The following is a 14,069-nucleotide window of genomic DNA, read 5'->3' as shown; positions in this document are numbered from 1 at the left end:
TGCTGTTCTGTTAGCATGTGAGTACACAAGCATGCACAGGCTAAACAGAATTGTCACTATTAGGAGATTATTTTTAATTTTCATCACTTTTAAAAGCACTTAAAGACTCATTGTGTTTCCTAACAAAGTTTGTTTTGGGACAGAGAAGATATATGCATCAGGAGGGAAGCAGCAACCTTAATTCCAGCCGTGTGTGAGAAACTTTGGGAGTACAAGGACATAAAGGTGCTTTGCAACAAATGAGACATTTGTAAAGTATTTGATTTGTTCTGCTTTCATCTAGCTTTATTTTTCACTGTTAAGTACTTGAAGGGACTGTGGTGTGGGTAAGAGGTGGGAGAGCAGTATATAGGTAAGAGAATTCTTAATATTTTTAACTAAAATAAGACTGAGTGTAGCTTAGTTTTATTTCATATTCATGAGCTATTCTAACTGTACTCTGGAAAAAAAATGTTCAGGGCATTTGGTAGTATTTTACACATTTAATCTTAACATCACTGTGCAACAAGTATATACCAGTATGCATTTGTCTCTTCATTTTTTTTCCCAAAAGATTAATGTTCCACTCTTACTGTGAGCTGATAGGACTAAGACTATGGCAAGCCCCAAAAGAAGATAGATTTTCAGTGAGGCAATAATAATGAAATCTATTTGATTGTGCCTTTTTTCTTTTGTAATAGCTTTCTCCCCACATCTACTGCATTCATGGAATAAATATTAATTCAATGCAGGGCTTCCACAACAGCTTCTCTTCTGCAGTGTGTAAGAAATGAGGAGACAAAGACATTTTAAGGGGAAGAAAAGTCTAGAAAGGACCTGTATTATTTCTTCCTCCCACGTGCATGTATTAGTTTTGCTTTTGTGTTTCTGCTTGAAAGAATTTGTTCAGATTTTTCTTTTCAGCTACTGCAATGAGCTTTTTAAAGAATATATGGATTTCAGTTTTCTTTGATTTATTTCTGATGTGTTCTTCAGTGGATCCAGTTCTGAAAGAAGTCTGTATTTTGTTAATCTTCACTTCCCTGGATCCTCACTTTCTTGCATGGCAGAGTAGATTGCTCTGCTGTTTTTGTGAGTGAAAGGGAAGACGATACCTGTCTCAGTAGTCCCCTGTGACTCAAGTGTCAGATAAATTACTCGACAATTTTTTTTTTTTAATATGTGATATTTTGATCCCATACCAGAAAATGAATTAGAGGGGAGAGCCTTCATAAAGTGTAGAGTTGGTATTGGCAACAACATAAAGCTGAGATTTGCGCTAGCAGAGTTAACTGTAGAGTTGCAGGAATATGTAATTTATTTATGACTGTCAGGAAGTCCCAGTTGTTCTGTTTCTCCCCTCTAGCTGCTGCCAAGAAAGATGGTTGATGATAGAAAATCAGTTTCCAGCCAAGACTAAAAGTGAAATGAGAGTTGATGGTGCAGGATTTTGTTGTACCCAGATAGTGGAAATGTCACTTCAGTTGGCTTTCCAATATTGTTTCCCAAATACTTTCTGTTTCTTAATGTAAAAATTTATTCTGGATCTAAAGAAGTATGTAGTCCTGCTCAACAGTACTGAAGAACCTTGCTCTTGCATACAAATCAAATGTTAAACACAATTGGAAAGAGATGCTTTTGTCTTCAGTGAAACATTTTATTTGCTAGTTGTGTTTTGGCTTTTTTGTTTTATTTTTTTTCTTCCCCCCCCTGTAATTATCATCCCATTTGACATCTCTTTTAAGATCTGTATAAATACATCGATGATGGCTGTCCTAGTGCATTTTTGGGGCTGAGGGAAGGGCAAGATGAGGAGGGGATGGGTCAAAGCTCAGGAAAATTCAAAATTCACCCCATGTAATCGCTTCCTTCTGCAGCTATTGGCACAGAGCTGTGCAGTGTGTTCCCACGGCACCTTGGTCCTAAACTAACAGGAGGAGGTCTGAGAAGCAGTTGATACCCTGGCATGATGCTAAGGCTGCTAAATGTAGAGAGACAATCATAATTTTCTTTTTCCCTTGGTAATTTATTGCTTCTGGGAAGTTAGTCTTCTGAACTGAGCTTTGCTTCAGAAAAGCTGTTTTGCTCTGTTTAAAGCAATGCCCCTCAGGATTGTTTTGCACAGGAATTGGATGAAAGATCAGCTGATAAAAGCATATTCATCTTAAGATACTTAATATATTAAGGCAACAGTTAAAAAGTAGGATTTCAGTCAGCATGGTTACAGCCTTTGTTGGTACCAGTGCAACTTCAGAAGTACCAGAGCTGAGAGCCCGGCCAGCATGGAGGATATTGGCCGTATCACAGGCAGTGCTTTGGGGCCATGCCATGCCACCTTGGTAGCTGAGAAAAATGCGTTTTCTTGAAAAAGTGCACTTGTGTCTTGGGTCCTGAATATTGTTCCCTTTGCGCTTGCTTGCTCCACTTACTACTGCTTCACAGTTGTTGAATGTCTCAGAGTGCTTGAAGTTGGCAAGTGAGATGTGTAGTTGCATAGTAACTAATTTATTCAGGAACAAGTCTTTTGGCTTGAAATCAGAATTCTTGTATGTTCAAGAATTTTGCTTAGTCATGAAAGGAGTTGCTCAACCTAGTAATAGCTTTGCACAATTTTGTTTCTGCATTCTTTTGGAAGTGGGGAGCATAGAGAGGAAGAAGGTAGAGCAAATTTAATATAAGCTACTTCCTTACTACAACATGTGTAGTACAGCCTGGGCATGAAAACATTGCATTTTCACAGCTTCAGTTGGAATGGCAGTTAATGTGAGGAATACTTTAAGCCCATGAGATGGGTTACCATGCTTAATACCTTAAGACATCATGACCTGCCCTTCAAAATGGGCTTGACTAGCATTTCAGGCTCTCAACTTTTTCAGACCTGGGTTGCTAAGCTCTCACAGTGTACCGTCATCCACTGGTGGTATGTGAAAAAGAGGTTTGAAACCTTACTGCTTCCAGTTTTAAATTAAAGCATATTCTTCCAAGCATATGAAGTAAATGATTTTTTCCATGTAATATAGCAGCAGAACTAGCGGAATTGCTGTGCTCAGGTCTTTCTTCCTTAAAGTAACTTGGTGACTGATAACAATTGTTATTTTTCTGCAAGAGGAAGGTGTATCCAACTGTGGTTGTTAATATTTCAGTGATAGATCTTTCTTCATCCTCCCATGTCAGCAGTGAGGGTGGGGAGATGGAGCTGGTGAGGGTACCTGAGAGAGCTGTATCCTGCTGCAGTCCCTGGTTGCACTCAGCACACTGATTACAGAGAATTTTTGTTTGTTTTTTTGTTTTGCTGCCAAAGTTGCATCCAGCTTATTGCCCCAGGGTGTGTATAGCAAGCTTGGAGAAAGCAGAGCATGCTTAGTAAGGATGAACTCCTCTGGTGTTTTAGCTCCTGAATTCTATCAAGTCTTTGAGCTTACAGGACATGAGGATTTTGGGAGATTTAACTTGTTTTTTTCCCCTGAGACTTCTAACTTTGGCATAGTGGTAACTGAAGCTGTTTCTGTAAGAAGTGGTGTCCCTTAATGAGTTTCAAGTCCCAAAACCACAAGGCCATTGGAGCTTTTTAAAGGAAGGTTTTCCAGCTTGAAGTAAAGGCAAAGCATGAGAAGTTGAGGCAGAAAGTATTAGGCGTAAGCTACTAAAAGCTAGGTTTTTTACCTTTGGAAGTACTGGGTGAATATAAGAGGCAGGTGGGTGCACAATGTAACAACAAACTTCTGGCACAGCCAAATTTAGAGTCATGTAATCTCTGTATCACTTTTGCAAACTGTGATTCACCAGGGAGCTATTTGGTCATTCTTCAAAAATGTACCATATAAAGTAGGACAAGTCACGGTATATAAAATAGTGTTTCACCTTTATTTCCAGATCCAGCTGTATCAGAATTGTCTTTGTTGTGCCATCATGAATTGTAGAATGGAGATTTTGATAGCATTACTTGCAAAAAGTGGAAATTCTCAGTTCTGGTACTTCAATCACATGCATTTATCTGCATAAGAGCATTTTGGCCATATGAAGTATGAACTTTTTGTTCTTTTAGACTCCTTGCCCATGCCCCCATCACTCAGGCATATGTGTGCATGTCGCTTTCCATCTAAGCTGTGCCCCCTTTGCATCTCATGTGTTTGCCAGATGTCAGCTTTCCAGCAGGGACAAAAAAAGAAGAAAAAAAGAGGAAAAAAAAGCCCGGGTGGCCGATGGCTTTTGCATAAATGCAGGCAGGAGCAAGGAAGACAGAGACAAGGGATCTTTATTTTGAAGTGTCCTTGAAATGTAAATTTTAAACTGCTGCTTCTGTGGTAATGAAAGATGCCTTAGGATAAGATCTAGGAAGCTATTATTTATCAAGGGTATAACTGAGATGGATACGCTCTGTAGAAAAGCATAGATGATGTTTCCCGATTAAACTTTTTTTTTTTTTGTAGTATATACAGCCAGTGGGATGAGATGGATACAGAGGACCACTGGTGAGTGCAGTCTCAGATCCTACAAGCGAGCCTTTCATCCTGACTTGCAGCATCGCTGGTGGCTGTTGGAGAAAGTGAAGGCTGCGGTGTTTCACTGTCATGATGTGTATTTGGTGAGAGCTTTTTAGTCCATCAGTGTATGTGTGTGTGTGTGTACAAACACAAACCCATGCTGGATCTTCTCCGTAGCCTAGCTGTATCTTGGCCTTGTTCTACAAAGAGGATTTTTTCATTGTGCTGCTAAGACTTGAAAAAAGATGGTTCCCTTGTTTTGAAAATTACAGAGCACAGAACAGCACAAAGGCAAGGCTTGATTTTTCTCTAAATATCACTGACACAAAGGGAATATGAACTTTCTGTTAATTAATTGATCCATATTAGTTGTTCAAATGGCAAAAGCAGGAAAATGAGATGTTCTTTAGCTGAACACAGAGGTATGGGAAATGCTGTGCATTTTTCATCATTAGGTAGACATAATCTACCTGAGTTTGGGTAACACAGACACGAAAGGCTAAATGGAGATACCAGTATGTTTCCAAAATGACTGTGCAGGTGTTCATGAAATGTTGTTTGAGCAAATAAATGGATCTGTTCTTGGCAAGTTGTTCCCATTCCTATTTACTTTTAGTCTGAAGGGAACAAAAGAACATTATAAAGCTATAGCAGCATTCAAATGCTGGGAATCAGAAGCTCATTAAAAAAATAAAAATAAATTGAGATTATATTGCAGAGGAGAGGAAAACTTTGCAGGCATTAAGACAACAAAACTACTCCCTACATGGAGTATTTTTATGACCAGAACCCTGAGGAGGCACTTGAGGAATGTTGTTAAAATACTGCAGCCTGAAGACCTATTCCTATACAAATCTAACTTTCTTTAAAAATAATACTAAAAAAGAACAGCATGGGGAGAGCTCCTAATCACAGACTTTCTTCCTGAAGTGTCTTTTCTCCATGTACAACCAAAAATGATGTGATCATTGCCTGGTTTTGGCTGGGATAGGGTTTATTTTTTTCTCAGTATCTATTCCAGAGCTGTGTTTTGGATTTAGTATGAAAATAATGTTGATAACACACTGATGTTTTAGTTGTTGCTAAGTAATGCTTACTCTAAATCAAGGACTTCTCACTGGCAGAGCATGGGAAATTGAAGAGGTGCACAAGAAGCTGGCAGGGAGCAGAGCTGGGATAGCTGATCCAAACTAGCCAGAGGGATATTCCGTACCATGGAGTGGCACGCTCAGCATATAAAGCTGCGGGAAGAAGGAAGGAGGGGACATTCAAAGTGATGACATTTGTCTTCATGAGTAACCATTTTGTGTGATGGAGCCCTGCTTCCCTTGCGATGGCTGAACACCTGCCTGCCCATGGGAAGCAGTGAATGAATTCCTTGGTTTGCTTTGCTTGGGTGCGTGACTTTTACTTTACCAATTAAACTGGCTTTATCTCGATCCATGATTTTTCCCACTTCTACTCTCCTGATTCTCTCCCCCATCCCACCGTGGGGGAGTGAGCGAGTGACTGCGTGCTATTTAGTTACCGGCTGGGATTAATCCATAACAATCATTAAAGCTATGTATTAAAAACTAAGGGCAAACTTCTAACCTGGTTTCCATTCCTTAGCCGAGAAGCCCCCAGCATGCAATACTGCATGGAGCTCTAATGCCCACCAGGTCTCACGCTTGGCATTAAAGCTCTATGGCAAGTAAGTTCATCAATGTTAACTGGGCGGGGGGAGGGGGAAAAAGAAGTGTTTTTTTCCCAACAGATTTCATGCATGAAGCAATTGAAACTGACTACATTTGTAAACGCAGGTTGTTGATACAAGTTAATTTCAGCTAGAATTGGTGTGTGCGTAAGGCTTCAAAGTGTCCTTTGCTTGCAAGTACCTAAGAGCTGATAACATTTTTGCAAAATACTTACATCTAAAGTGGTAATTTATCTGCTTCCTGTGAAGCAGGTGATACTATTTTATATTGAGACCACTGCGGCCAAGGGTTGAGATAAAATAAATCCCACAACTCTGTTCTCTTGGTTTTCCTGGAGAAGCTCCTCATTTAGGATAAATAAGACAGTTGTTGAATGAAAGGCTTATCTCAAAGGATGCTGAAATCTCACCTTGTTCTTACAGTTTTGAATTCAAGACACCTTCCTTGCTACAGGGGTGACTGAAGCTTTTCTTGTCTTGGTATTTTAGAAATCCAGCCAGAGCACTCTGTTTCTGATGCATTTCTTGTGAACCTGTAGGAGCAGGCTGGCAATTGTAGAGTAGCACCAGGGTTTGATGGACATCCAAGTGGAGGCACTGAGACAGAGTAAAGCCCTGGGAAGAGAGGAGTCTGTTTAGTGTACTCTCTGTGGGTTTTCCATGGCATTGATCTGGGGTGTTTTGCTATGCTTTTTTTTTTTTTTTTTTTTTTTTTTTTTGAAAGGGAATGAAAGAAACTAATAGAGTTCTTGAGCAACTTAAATCACTAGAAATATAGAAATGTATTAGCACATGAGATGAAATCACTAGAAATATAGAAATGTATTAGCACATGAGAAGTGAACAATTTCTTTCAAGGAAATAGATGAAATGCATAATCTGAGTTTTCACATATAAAGAAATTCCTGTTATAGGGATATAGGAGGTCTGCAGTAAGCAAAGCTTATTTTTTTCTGCAAATGCTCATAAAGAATTATTTCTTTAGGCAATGGAGTTAAATATGCACAAAGTAAAACTGCAACTCTTTGCTAACACAAAAGGAATTGGTCTCATAAGGCCAAAAAATATTTCCTTACTTCACGAAGAAACTGTAGAGAAGGATAACCTTGTGTTTATTATAAGTAACTCATACATGAAATACTGCTACTGTATAGTTAATTTGATTTTATAAATGTAGGTTGGATTTTTTATCTTTCCCGTATGTAAAAATACTGCTTCTGCTCTTTTGTTTTTGATGTGTTTATCTTCAAGCTAAAGATTTTGTGTGCAGCATGCTGTATTGTAGTACTACTTTTTTTACTTCAAAGACAAGCCAAGGAAGCTCTTTTGGACTGAATGTCTTCCACAGAACATTTGCTCATGACAAAACCAGCAAACTTTACTGGATTTTTATCTTTTCTCTTTTAAATACCTAAAAAGAGATAAGAGTATTTATTGCTAATCATAAGAATGTTTTCCTTTCACTAATGTAGCTTGCAGATCCAAAAAAAAAAAAACTGCTGAAGAAAACTAGTTTGGGATGCAGTTTTGCTTTTCACTAGGAAACAAAACTTTTTTCTTTTTTATAATGGAGCCAAGTGATTGTAAACAAAGTTACAAATCTTCATGCCTAGGAAATGAGTTTAGAAAAAGTGCAAGGCAAGTGGAACTGAGTAAGCTAGCGACAACATTGCATATCACGGTCTGCCATTCATGAGAAAAATAGCAGTAAGTGTAGTGTGTATTTTCAGTCTACTTGCCAAGCTATAATGGACAGTGAGATGTGTTGATCATGTCAGAAGTTAGATCCTCTGCTGTCTTTTATTTTCTGCTCTAAGGGGCTGAATCCCCAACAAACTTCTGTGCTGTCATTTGTCATGTTTGGCCAGCTGAAACACTGAGGATTATTCATAATGCAACTAATAGGAATGCCTAAGTCTCCATCCCTCCAGCCCAATTTAAGTTTTCTTTTTATGTTTCATTGTCATCAGCTTTTAGATAACTTTGATTCAGTATTTTTTTACTGTACAGTGCTGCCTTCTGTGTATGTTGCTTGGTGGAATGTCTCGTGGTACAAGCAGAATACTAAGACATGGCATTTCTCCCTACTTCATGCCAACTTCTTTCTTGAATCCTGTGTTTTCCTAAATGCCTGTGGTCCACTGGTAAAGCAATTTCAGAGATGTCTGCAGTCCTTCCTTACCACTTTATTAAACATTTCACTTTTCCTCTAAGATTCCTGGAAATTGGTTGTGGATACAGAGCTGCTTTCTGCGTTCCCACCTGGCTTTAGTTCAGCATGTTGGTAGTCTTCTGTATAAAATGAACCTTGATAAAGAGAATAATCATCCTTTTCAGCTAGCTTTCCAATCTGTTTAAGTTTTGATTTATGAATGTTTTTCTTTGCAGAAGAGTGTTGTGGGAAAGGAGAAAATACTCCAACAACACAGCCAATACCATTGGCAATATAAATGCTACTTAAATGTGAAGCATGGTTTCTTCATGGTATGCTTCTCCAGGCTCCAGTTCCTCTCTTTGTCTCCTTCCCGCCTTCGGTTCGGAAATTAACGTATTGAAACCAAATGCCAAAGAAAAACTTCCCTGTCCTTTCCAGAACAGCAATAGGTTCAGTGCCGTGTAAAGACTTGCACTGATGGTAGACTAATGACTTTGCACAGTGTCAGTCTTGTACTTATTTATCACTCAGGAAATTATTTGAAAGAGCATTATAACTCTTTGAACTGCTGCCCTTTGCAAGTTGGAGTGCATTATCCTTTGTTTAAATGATAACACATGAAGCTCAAAGAAAGCTCTCTGCAATATTTAACTGTGTTTTCTGTTCTCATTTTTTTTTTTAGAAGTTGGGGCAGAAGGCTGTTCAAAATCTCAAATTCATTAAACTTAGAGTATAATAGCAGAAAGAAAAAATGCTTTAATTTAGGAGTGAATTTTGGCTAGTCCTACAGTAACCTTTCTGCTAAGCTTCTGGTCATTTATTCTGCTATCTTGGGTATGTATTGGGTAAATATACCACAACAACATAATTTAATTAATTTGGTGGTTACTTAGTGCTGCTTGCAAGAATAATCTGTAAAAAATCTGTTAAAAGGAAACAGTAATTTTAACATGAAATACCACTATGTATGAACAATCTGTTTTGGGGGCATACCTGCAAATTAATGAATTTCTGCACATCTGACTTAAGGTTCTTCTTGGAAATGACCTTTCTCAATTTAATTTCATGATATGTCTGGTCTATAAACTCTATTCTGTAATTTGCTGGGGAGGTCAAAGTATTTAACCTAGTTAATAAAAATATTAGCAAATAGTGGAAAGAAAAAAGCCTTTTCTTTATGTATATACTTTTTTCCTGGTGAGTAAAAGTTGAAGATAAAATAGTGCCTTTATACTCTGTCTGCCATCCTGTGGCCAAAATCGAATTTTACAGATGCTTTTAAAGACAGGATGGGGTCTGGATAATAGAAATTAGGATAGACCTAATAGACAAAAATACTGAAACATAGTACTAGGCTTGAATTCTAAAACTTTGTCTTAAGTAATATATTCGCATTTGGGCCATGTGCGTTTGTACATGTTTACCCAAAACCCCATGAGAAATACTTGCCTATCCACATTTTTAGGTAGTAGTTGCAATTTATAACCTGAGAGAAGATGAAATAGTGTTTGGTACTAGAGAAGTACTTGTATAGCCTTTCATCTAAATGCGTCAATGTACTTTGTAAGTAGATGGCAAAACTGAGGCTCAGAAAAATTGATTTGTTCATAGCATTTGGCAGCAGATCTGGGAAGAGACTGCAGAGTCTCGGTTTGCAGTCTTGGCTTTGACCTCCAACTGAGTGACTCAGTAGCCAGGCGAGCATCCACGATTCATCAAAGTGCCTTCCCAGCAGCCCTACTCGAGTCTGGGGGCGGCGGGACTGGAGGGGGCTGTGAGGAGGGACATGCTTCAAATACCAGACAGAGCTCTCTGCCAGCTCAACGTGCAGAGCAAAAAGTAAGACAAAACTTTCCCAACAAGCTGATGTCTAGTGCGGGATCTCTTCCCTGGTCCTATTCTGTGCCTTTCTAAAAATGACTTCTGGTATGAAACCAAATTCTCCCAGACTGCAGGAGCCAAGAGTGACGCCAGCCAAAGCAATGCTGTGGAAGCATCTCCTCTCTTCCCTCGCCTTGTCTGCGGGGAGCCCTCCACCTCCCTATGCTACACAATCTTTCCTGTGCCTGGCACTCACACACTCATTTGACATTCTAATGAAATGTTATTTCTAACTTTTATGCCATCGTTTGAATGTTAATATATAGGGGTCATGTTAATACATGATGGAGCAAATAACTTGTTTATTGTTCTCCTAGATGTTGGCTGGATGTGCTGTTTAAGTATGGTGCATGTGGCAAGTGTGAAGTACCTGGAGAGGTGGTACCCCTATTCTAAGCCTTTCTGCTAATTGTTTGGATGTGAGAAAATAACCATTACTTCACCACATTAAATGTAAAACGCTATCTTGATTCTTTGAAATCAGTTACTGTCTCAAAGATTGAAACCCTGATATTTTAAATTTATTTATTTTTATATCTCCAGTCCTTACCAAAACACCATCAAATATTTCAAGTGACCACTAACGTATATGTTTGGTTGTACCTTGTCAAAGCTAGGTGAAAAAAAGAACTTAAACATTTCCTGAAGTCTTTCAACAAGAGGTAGCTGGGTAGAGCCATTTTTATCAGCTATAGTTTGATGGGTTTGCCTACTCATTTTAGTCAAGTAGGAAGAAGTTAGATGGAAACTCTTTGTATACTTCAATGAGTATATTAACTGGTTATGTCATTTGTAGGCTGCAGGGGAAAAAACAGAATGGAAAAATGATTTACATTTTACACCTTAGAAGTAAAATACTTGGGCTATTATGTATTATAAATATTCATTGCTAATAATTCTATTTCCCTTAACTGCTCTGGACTAGATCTTGAGCTGCTGACTCTGATAGCACAAAGATTTCACTTTCTATCTCATAAATTCTCTGTTGGCAAAGTTCAGTTGTTTCAATGTAATTTTTGTTGTCAAAGGAAGTCATTACCAGGAGAAAAGGCAATTTCTTGGAGAGTAAAGGCGGTTTGAGTTTTTTGGATTGGTGTTTGAATTTACGGGTGTGACAGATCAGAGAATACAGCTGCAGAATTGTTTTCTAGTTAGAGATTACTAATTCCCTCTTCTATGTGAGCTGAAAAGTTAATTTTGGACCACATGGAGCCTTTTCATGCTGTAGGTTTTCCTTTCTAGATGTGGTGACAGGAAATAGCATTTTTTTTAATAATAACCGAAACTAAATAAATTCCTAAACTAGCCTTAAAGATTAATCCAGTAAAAAAAAATCCTTATTTTGTTTGGTGGTTACTTAAGGTTCTGCTCTTTCTAAATTCACTAAAAACCAAAGGACCATAAAGGGTTAAGAATCTTCTTTCCTATAAGAATGGAAAACGTATCAAGTATCTGTTTAATTGCCCAGGGATTTCTGTGGTTGCTTGTACTGAGTCAGGTTAAAGCGGACTTCTGGGGTAAGGGAAAAGAACAGCTTTCTTTCAAAAGAAAGCAGGTTGCTGGAAACATTAAGGTACGTTGAGTTGCTCTTGTGCCACGTGTCAGCACTGTTTCACAACTACCACCGTGTTGGTCTTCTCCAGCGTCCTGCTGGATGCCCTGGTTATCCTACAGCACTCTTCAACCACAGCTGGGCTGTCAGCTGGGTAACTCATGCTGTGTTTATCTTAAGAGGTCATTCTTGGCCAGGGATGAATGCAGATCTGACAGTCCAGATAGTTTTGAAAGTATGAAGCAGTTCTGGAGAAACCAGGGTTTCGTCACATCGGTGGAAAGTTGAGAGATGCAGAGCTGCCGGGCGGTCGCTGGGAGACCCGTTTGTTTTCATGGCTCTGTTTTCTCTTGACAGCCATCCCTGCTGCAGGAGCGAAGGAGGAGATGTGGATGCGAGGGATGGGACTGCTACGCTGCTGCCAGAGGATCCTCTGTCACCTGTTCAGCTTTGTTGGACTCAGGTGACACAGCTGGGAACAACAACAAAAATGTCCTGTTGCCATTTTTGGTTCTGACTGAAATTTATAGCATCAGGCACAGAAGATGTTCCTCAGCTCTAAGTGAATGAAGCCTCTAAATCAAGAGCTGTATGGCTGCTAATAAAGCAGCTGCTTACTCATTGGATCTTGCCTCCTCGCAAATTCTTCACATCTCTGGTCAAGTTTCATTTCCTAGATGTATGGAAAGTATATATCCATCAAGGAGGGTGCTATTAAGGACAAATAAATGTCTGTGTGTAGTATATTTTATTTGAATTGTCACTTGGATGAGGGTACTTTCAGAAATGGCTTTTTAACTGGAAGACTGTACCAGAGCTGAAGTGATTCAGAGGAAGAATAAAGCCTGTAAAACTTGCTTCAGGCGGGGCTGGAAAGAGGCCGTAATTTGTGCCTTGCTCCATTATATAATTTGACAGTAGGTTAAACATGCTTTCAGCTGCAGAACCAGCTCTTCTAAAAGTGGTTCGTATGGACAACAGATTTTTCGGTGTCCTGACTTTTTGTGAGGGGTTGTCGGCTCCTGTATTTGCAGCCCTTTGTGAGGAAGAAGCTTGGCTCGAAGGGTGTGCCAAAGCTTATGCCTGAGGACGCAGATGGAGAGCCCTGCCTGCGGCTGGGCAGTAGTGGGCTTCCCCTATCCCACCCGGAGCCTCAGCCTCCAGCAGAGAGGGGTTGGGAGCTGGGAAATGGAAATCAAGCAATGGGTGCTCTTGGCAATGTGCATTTCTCTCTCTTTTTTTATAAGAAGTAACAAACCTGTGTTTTACTGCCCCTCACTTTCTACCACACAGAACAGAGTAAATATTTATGCTGCATCTCTGTCAATCTCCTAATATTTGGAAGTCTGTCCTGAAGGGCTGTGTGTGTGTAAGAACTGGCCAGGGACTAAGGAGCAATGTTTCTGTTGAAGTTCAAGCTGCTGCAGGGGAGTGAAAAGTAGCTGTTTTTTCAGAAACAATTACCTTTTCAGGAAAAGCACAGATTTGCTTTAAAAATTTCCCTCTGCTTCAACATGTTTTCCCTGCCAGCCAGTCTCTGGAATTCATTTAAATTCATTGTGTCAGCAGCCACTGTAGCCTAAGTATTAATGTAAAAGTTTCCACCGGCTTTCATTAATTTGACTCCTTGCATTATGCTGATGCTTAATCAACAGATCGATTGTGGCAAGAAAGGTTTCAGAAATTTAACTTTGCCAGCAGATGGTAGTTTCTGATATAAACTTGGTTTAGGAAAAATGGTGTCTCTTACAGGCTTTATTGGACAGATGTATGTGAATGTTGATTATGCTATTTATTGTGTAGACCTCAATTGATTGCATGTTAATCAGCTGCCTTTTCCTTAGCTACTCTGGAGTTGCTTTTCTAGCAGTTTCTTCTTTCCTCATTCCCTAGCCACGTATATACTTTCTCTCCTAGTCTTTTATTCTACACAGATGCTGTGTTGACACTGTTTGAATGCAGGCAGGGAAAAGCCCCTTGTCATTAATTTTTATTTTTTCCCCCCATTTTGGCAGTGAAGCATTTGGCCACGTCTCCATGTTCTCTTCCTACTAGTATTGCTTCCAGATGTTTTCTTGGTGCCTCTTTCTTGTTTGCATTTGGATTGTCACTTGATCATTAGCACTCTGTTTTCGAGAGGGAAGCCTTTGACTTGGTAGAAACTAGACATGAACCCAAGCCACAATTGTCTGACCTCCACTTCCTTAGTTTGAGGTTATGTTTGGATTTGAGATGCTGGTTTGGCCTATGGCAACAGTGAAACCCAGCCGCAAAGTTCATCTCTGATTTCAGGTGGATTTTACCAATGATCCAAGACTACCT

This window comes from Falco peregrinus, chromosome 12, assembly GCF_023634155.1.
Source record: "Falco peregrinus isolate bFalPer1 chromosome 12, bFalPer1.pri, whole genome shotgun sequence".
Classification (NCBI taxonomy): domain Eukaryota; kingdom Metazoa; phylum Chordata; class Aves; order Falconiformes; family Falconidae; genus Falco; species Falco peregrinus.
Note: the sequence above shows the minus strand (reverse complement) of the source record.